Raw genomic sequence first — 8,950 nt, forward strand, 5'->3', positions numbered from 1 at the left:
ACACGTGCTTTGGTGTTCTGCATCGTCATTTCTACCAATCGAATTAATTTTGTGGGTATTCTGAACGTACTCAATATGTTTCCAATTTTAATTCTATCAATGGAGTCATATGCTTGTTTAAAATCGACAAAGACTTGTGTTATTTCTATGTTCTCTTTCCAACACTTCTCCAGTATCTATCTGACTGTATGTATTTGATCTATTGTACTTTCCTAATGCTTCTTCTACATATGGTTGTAGTATTTCCCTAAGTATGCTTTGGCAATATATTGTATGCTACACACAGCAACGAAATTCTCCTGTAATTTTCACACATTTGTTTATTCCCTTTCTTGAATATGGGACAAATTATACTCTCGTTCCAGTCATCTGGCATATGTTCTAGGCTCCAGACTTTGCATAGCAGTAAGTGTAGGGATTCTAACAACTTCATCCTTTTATATTTCCATATTTCTACTGGTATCATGTCTTTACCTGCTGCTTTGTTATTTTTTAGATTCCGAATAGGTTCTTGAATTTCTGCTAGTGTGAGTGGCTCTTCTAGTTCTTCTGACTCTTCTTCCCTCCTTTTTTTCATTTCCTGGTAATCATTTTGGGGTTCCGTTTGTTCAGTAACTGTTCAAAATATTCAGTCCATCTATTTAATATATTTAATATTTGCTTTTGATTCCCCAGTAGTTTTCCCTCTGTATCTTTGCAGATGTTTGTTCTTGGTTTAAATTCTTCCCTTATATTCTTTATTTTCTTGTATGCCATGTATGTACGTATTTCTTTGTTTAAAGTCTTGATTGATTTAATTTACTTAATCAGTTACATGTTTTCTTTTCTTCCTACGACATATGTTGTACACTCTTTTTCCTAGCTCTTCCAGTTTTTGTTCCTTTGGTCTTGTTGGTCTATCTAGATATGACATATACTGTAGCTCTTTCTTGGATGCCCTTTTACATTCTTCATCAAACCATTCCTTCACCCTGCTGTTCTGTATTGGTCCTAACACCATCTTTGCTGTTTCCTCAATATTTGATTTTATCTTATTCCATATTTCTTCCACTTCTGCTTCTTCTGTTGTTTGCACAGTGGTTGTACCTATTTGTTCTAATTTGTTCGCTGGTTCATTCTATCTCTCACTATGTATCGCTTCTGTCAGTCCTTTAATATCGTACTTCTGATTCGTTTGTGTTTTGTTCCTTTGTGATTTTGTTATTCGTCCTCTGAAGACTACTTTCACTAAGTAATGGTCTATTCCAAAACTGGCCCCTCTGTATGATCGGACATTTATAATGCTTGTTGCTCTCCTTCGATCTATCAAGACATGGTCTATTTGATTGTTGGTTCTGCCATCAGGTGATATTTGTGTATTTGTTTTCTTGGGAACATTGTGGATGCTATTATCACACTCTTACTAATTGCCAGGTCAATAAGTCTTTGACCATTATTGTTCGAATTTTCGTGTAAACTGTGCTTTCCAATTGTTTCTTTATAAATTTCCTCTTTGCTTATTTGTGACTACAGGTCCCCCATTATTATCTTGGAATCGCTGGATCGTATACTGTCTATTGTCTTTTCTATTTTATCATACGTAGAAGTCATCTTTTACTAGATTTTCTTTTTCTTCTGTAGGTGCATAGACATTTATAATGGTCACATTAAAGAATTTATTTCTCATTCTTATTTTACATATTCTCTCATCTATAGGTTTAAAATCAATAATGTTCTCTTTCATTCTTCTCTCTACTATGAAGGCCACCCCTGCTTCTTTATTTCCGTTCTTTTTGCCACTACTGTATATAACATGTGTCTTTGTTTCCCATGTATCATTATTTGTCCACCTTGTTTCCTATAGGGCAGCTATATGTATGTTATATTTAATCAGTTGATCCGTGACAATTTTCAGGGCCCCTGGTTTGAGGAGTGTTCTGATGTTCGATGTACCCATCTCAGCGTCCATATCCTTTTGCTTTGGCCATCTTAAGTTATATCCATCCTTCCGAGGCTCTGAAACTGTTAGAATTTTTCAGGGCTGAGGTGTCGGCACAGAGCCCAACCCCCAACCTGGAGGACGAGGATTTTCCTTCAGGGTTGCTCCTTTAGTCTTTGAAGTTTCCCTTCTCCACAAGGCACTGGCTTCCCTCTTCTCCCAGTGCTTCCCCCTTCTCCTAGTGCTTCCCTTTTTCATCTGCTTCTTTAATCCACAAGGTTGCGTACATTTTCGAAAGGGAAATGTTTGATGACTGGGGCCATTAATGGGCACGAACGAGCTTTCAATTGCATTTGTTTCATAGTTAAGAAATGATACACTATTTGCTTTGCTTTCAAGTCCATTTTCTTTCAGGAGGATAAAAATCATCCCTGGCAGGGATAAAAATAATTTCCCTTTGCCTGGTAACGTAATACCGGTACATTGTTTTGTGCAGGGTTTCGTTCACGTGCCATTGGTTACTGTCATGTTATTTTTCTTGTTTAAAAATATATACGCATAGTAGCGGCGATTAGACGTTTTAACTAAGCCAGGGGAGGGGGGAGGGCAAGGATAGTTTACTTTCTACTGACTGCATTTAGAAAGAATCGTATTGAAAATGGAATTCGGGCATACGATTTTGGGTCAAATCCACTGGTAGACAAGGCTTAACATTTAGAAACCATAGTGCGGGGACAAAAAGTGTATGGGGGTGGCTGTTCCTCATGTCCCTCCAATCTCCAATCACCGCCACTGAATTAATATTATACGGTAAATACGTTCTAAACCGGCCACTTTACCTTAAGAGTGCATTGCAGAATTTCTTATAGATACCTGGTGCTAACATGTTAAATTTCATCATTTTCTCTACATACAGACGTGCACTTGTAGCACGGTGCCGCCCCTGATGCAGCAAAAGGAGAACATTTGCGTTACTGATTAAAGATGTAAACTCATCTTCCCAATACGCTTGGCTTTAATGAAATTCTGACGAATATCGAGCATCTTAATGTATTGCAGCCACAGAGCAGCAGTATCCTGTTATATTTCAGAGTTTAACCAAATGTAGATAAAGATTTTTCAGCACCTCAGAGCTTGACCTTACATTAGCGTCTACTTCTGAATTGAGCAGGCCAACGATTTATTGAAAGTATCTCAGAAATATGCTCAAGTGATTCCTTGTGTCCAGTGGCGCAACCACAGGGGAGGCAGGGGGCATTGCCCCCCCCCCCAACTTTGGACGGAAATGAGTTCTAGGGGGGCAAGGGGCGCAAACATTGATGGCCAAGTGCATCTGCAGGGGGCAATTACCGTCCACAACTTCAAATTTTATGCAAATAAAAATACCGGGTGATCCATTTAGGATGTCATAAAAGTAAAGTGTTATATACCAGAAACCATTCAAATTTATTGTCTGTTAATGGTACTACATACATGTGTAGGAGAGTCACAGTTTCTGTATCCCAGCACATTAACACTCAACAAGTCCACCATTCCGGACACGGCACAGTTCATAACACGCAGACATGTTGCGCCACGTGGCATGCAACATTTCTGGAGTGATCTGTTGAAAGGCTGCTCTCATCTGCAATCGCAGATTATTATTATTCGCTACAAGTACGAAATACTTGAACAGAAGCTGTGAAACAATGCCAGCTGCTAAATACAAACACATTTTAACAACCTTTAGGGTAGCCCAGGGCTATATCGATCACGGGGCTATATCGATCGACGAAAGAATATTCGATCCTAGCGCATTGTTAATGTTGGCAAAATCCATGGCATCAGTAGAGAAGAAGAACTTACACGGTTGAGACTCGCACGACACTGCTGTTGTTTGTAAATTAATTTGCCTGTAAAAAATTGGTTTTGGAAACAAGGTATGTACTGTGCATGTGCCTTTTCGCATAGTTAAACAGATAAGCTTTAGAACGTAAGCTGTACCAGCCACATTATTATGAGTAAGTGAGTAACTACCTAGTCTTACCATAAATACTGTCACAAAGTTGTAAGTAAATTGACACAAAATGCTGAGAGATATTGTAATATCTTAATAACATTACTGAAATGGATGCATGACAAATCAAAAGCACAAATCTTTATTCAAAATGGCCACGCTTAGCACGCACACATTCCGTATGTCTTTGTGGCCACGCATCAATTGAATTACGCAACACATCGACTGGAAAATGAGCAACTGCCTTCAGAAGAGACCGCTTTAAACTTTCAATATTGGGATGTCTCTTCTTGCAAGCCATCTCCTGAAGCTTGGACCACAATTTGTAGTCCAAAGGGTATAGGTCCGGACTTGCAGAAGGCCAATCCGAAGTGGAAATTAAGTCTGGTACATTTGCCTCCAGCCACTGCTGTGTTGTTCGGGCCTCATATGCTGGGGCTGAATCCTGCTGGAAGCTCCAGTTCTGCCCATGGAAGATGGTGTTGTTGAGATTCTTGACTAGCCTCGCAAGCACTGTCTGCTGGTACACTTTGGCTGATGTTTTTACCCCTTTTTCCACAGAAATGGAGCGTGCCCTCATAGCAAATGTTCCAGACTTCATTTCCACTTCAGATTGGCCTTCTGCAAGTCCGGACCTATACCCTTTGGACTACAAATTGTGGTCCAAGCTTCAGGAGATGGCTTGCAAGAAGAGACATCCCAATATTGAAAGTTTAAAGCGGTTGGCCTCTTCTGAAGGCAGTTGCTAATTTTCCAGTCGATGTGTTGCGTAATTCAATTCATACGTGGGCACAAAGACTTACGGAATGTGTGCGTGCTAAGGTCGGCCATTATGAATATTGATTTGTGATTTTGATTTGTCATGCATCCATTTCAGTAATGTTATTAGGATAATAAAATATCTCTCAGCATTTTGTGTCAATTTTCTTAAAACTTTGTGACAGTATTTATGGTAAGACTAGGTATATATTTAACAATGAGGTAGGTATATTAGTTGTTAGCCATACACGTTCGTGGCGCCAAAGTTGTATAGCGCAGTGTAGCCAACCAATGAAAGAAATATCCGCTTTTGGGGCTTTTACGATCATTTTTTTCCGGGGCTATAACGATCAGCAGATTTTGTGCTACTCCACTCCAAAAATTAATTACAATAACTTTTGTTATAGTTGCAGATGGTGCGCACGTACATGTCGAAAGGGATTCGAATGAAATGGTCGGAGGACAATAGGAATAGGGCTGTTTCAAGCGTACAGCGTGGAGATGTAAGTTTATGTGCTCTTCAACGTGCCATATACGTCATTACAGAATGGGATTTCCAGTTCTAGAGGAATCTAGGCCCTTCTACTACACCATCTTCCCCTCTCGGGGCCTCTACAAATTTACCAAGCACATCCTCTTCCACTTCACCATTCTCTGAAATAATCCCATCTCCCACCAAACAGCCAGAAAAGACAAAACGATGTAGAAGAAAAGTGCATGCCATTTAACATCTGACGAGAATACGCCTGTAGGGTAGAAAATGAAAAAAAAAAAAAAAAAACGAAGGGCAAACTAAGAATGTCGGTAACGATGAAGACAATATCCCTTGCAGTCTTTGCGGTCAGTTGTACTACTCCAACGACAGTGCTGTTAAAGGTGACTGGATACGATGTCAACGATGCAACACTTGGTTTCATGAAATATGTTTCGAGGCTTTTGGTAAGAAACAATTTATTTGTGGAAAATGTATCTAGACATGTGATTTTGCAAGTGATCAGAATAGCCCCCGTCAATGATCGGAATTTCCCCCTAGTTTTGGAAAATCTTGCAATGTGTAGTGTTTCAGTTTTTCTATTTTTTCAACTATCAGAAATATAAACATATAATTTAAAATCATGCACTTTTGTAGCCCAAAGAATGGTGTTTCAGAATAAATTAACAGTTTTGGGAGGAAAAGTTTTTTTCAATTTTTTATTTGCTGTTCAATGTGAAATGATCGATATAGCCCCGGGCTACCCTACTCTACTCGCTCTACATCAGAAGTGTAGAGTGACTAGCAATGTGAGGTTGTGTGTTGTATGTGTATCTAGGGTAAGCTTGAAAAAGTTCTGGGAACCAGAATGAAACGTTGCAGATAAAATAATAAAAAAACACTGAAAATAACTGTGTTAGATTATTTTGCATCTACTTGTATCAGGCCGCCACAGTTACTGCCTATATGAGACTAAAGCTTTTAAATTCTTATCCAACAGAAAAAAAAAGAAAAACGGTGACAATGACGATTCTGTCTATGGGGGTTCCATGCATTCAGGACAGAAAATGTCATTTTTTTTGGCTCGTAGAATTGAAATTATCAAATTTAAGCACCTTTATTTACAGATATGTTAAGCACTACAGAAGAGTTCAGCCTCAAGTAAGCACCACTAACCTCAAAGATGGCAGGAATGGATTTTTTAAACTACAAACAACTAAATGTACTACAAGTATGAAATACTTGAACAGAAGCAATGAAACAATGCCAGCTGGTAAATAGAAACCAATTTTAACAAACAGCTACACACCCAACACAGGTATAACATTCACGCACAAACATCCATAGTCAAATAAAACTACCGTCTTTTAAAAACGTAACCAAATTTGGCACTAGGAAACACCAATTCTATATACATTAATGGTAATTTATTTTCTGCCAATTGATTGGATTTTTGTTGTCTTCCTGTGGCATGCCTCTTATAGGCAACACAGAACAGGTTGACAAATGCAATTTCCATGTGGCCACAGCATAAGTCATGTGATTTATGTTTTTATACAGAGCATAACTACTAGAAATTAAATTTGGTTCATCATGTACAAATTTTTAAGCAATTCATTTTTTCCACTTTTCATTTTGCCTTGTGAATTTGAATTTACACTGATGAGAGTGCAGATAAATTATCAGTATAAGTTGATATGGGCAGATTGGTTAATCAGTATTTCTAGCGTTTTCAGTGATTCAAAAGTTCTGTAGATGGGTCTATTATATCCTTAATATAAAATAGGGCTGAACCGATACCAATGTATCAGTATTGGCTGATACAAGTGGTATCCGTATTGCAAGGTATCAGTTGAAATTTTACAATGGATACCACTGTTTATGAGTCCCATTTTAGAGGTTCGTTCAGCCTTCCTTGTGACAGGTTAAAAGGCCAGTACAAGAAGTTCTGCATTTAGATTTTCCAAGAAATTATGGGACAAACCCCACCCTCCTGGGAACCAGATGATTGACAAAATCAAAGGCAGGGCAAAGTGAAAGCTGCTCCCAAACTTCTTGAAGGCATGTAACTACCTGGTAAATGTTATGTGAAAATAAAAGAAATCACTCATTTTCAATTCCTAGTAGCAAACTCGTGGGGTAAGAAAGAGTGGACGTTTCTAAGACCAGTATTACTCTCATGCTGGGCTGTTTCTGTGTCAGATGATTGCAGAGTTTTTGGGAAAGATGGATTATGGTCGCTATGTTAATTATCCTCAATGGATGTCTAACTGGCCCTGAACAGAGCATATTAATCAGACACATTAAGGTTGATGCTTTCTTTCCCAAACAGATGTGTAATCATTGCCAGGGTCTCCATTGCACTTTTTATGAGATTTGCACAAAATTTGAAGCAGACTTGCTATTCCTTTCTTGGATCCATTGCAAAATTGCCACACACCACATGCAGGACTCCAAATATTTGGATGTAAACAGACAGTGCATTCACCATTCACCTACCTGCATGAAAATATGTACACTGACTCCCAAGACATCTACTGATGCACTGCACTACTACGACAGCACCAGTCAAAAGTATTCTGGATAATACCTTGTAGCCTTTGAAGCATGCCTAATTAAGGGTTTCATAATCAAAATCCCAATCATAATATAATATCTACTTTGCAGCGATTTGACGTCGATTCCATTGGAGAAGAAAATACACACACCCGTGATTGACCATTCTGACTTAATTTACAGTCCAGATGATGTTGAAACAAAGTATGTGGTTCCTGGTGGTGTCCTTTCAATGTTGTATAAATGTGGTAAGTAATTACACATTTTTCGATTGCCCCATTTAACAGTGACATTATTTATATTTTTCAGTCCAGTAGACTGCGATATGATTCTCAATTAAAGGAATGAATAGATTATTTGGACTGCCGCTTTAAAACAACACATTAATTTGAGCACATCTGTTATGTTGTTACAATGATATTCTTTTGTTGTGTATTATGTATGCTTGTTCTCTGACTTAAAAGAAGGAGCTCAAAGTCATAATGAGAATACATATATTTTTCTTAAAATGTAATTAAACTAGAATTACAGGGAAACCTCACTGATATAATATTGAATAAAACAAATTACATTTCCAAAGCTGTTTACAATTTACAGGAGATAAGATAGCATCTTAAGTGTATTTTAGTATGTTTTTCATTCATTCAGAGTTATCTTGAGGTCCATTTAGAAATCAACTAATCCAAACTGCCAGCTCCAACCAGGCAATAAATAAGTTCTGCACAAAGCCCAAGAATAATAAAAACATTTTGATAGTTAATTAATGTGCTGATGCTTAGTGAGGGAAAGATCTGGGGCTCTTAACCCCTATTTTCATGCTTAATAACATTTAGAAGTTAAGAGTATTTTTGTTAACCTTGTGGGATCTGAGGATCAGAGAAATGAAGAGTAGGCCTAACTTTTATGATTTCTCAAATGTAACATTTATTTAGCAAAATTGTCCTGGATCCTATATTTAAGTGATTGAAAGCTTTTCGATTCTGCCTAGTCCTCAAAGTTAAACCCAAGTCAGATCTGCCCTTCCCACAGTTAGTCCTCAAGATACTCTCATGCTGATTCCTGGCTGAGTTTTCCTTCTTCTTGCAAGTAGACATATGGAAAGGGGTTGAGCATTCTCGATGAAGACTGATTCTTATTTACCGCTAATCCTCTCACTCCTAGCCGAAGGAAAATATTTATTCTAACCACATTTCTGACTGATGATGGCCATGACATAAAAGTTGATTATTTTCTTGAAATATTATTATAA

Source organism: Lepisma saccharinum, chromosome 2, assembly GCF_977018435.1.
Source record: "Lepisma saccharinum chromosome 2, izLepSacc3.1, whole genome shotgun sequence".
NCBI lineage: Eukaryota > Metazoa > Arthropoda > Insecta > Zygentoma > Lepismatidae > Lepisma > Lepisma saccharinum.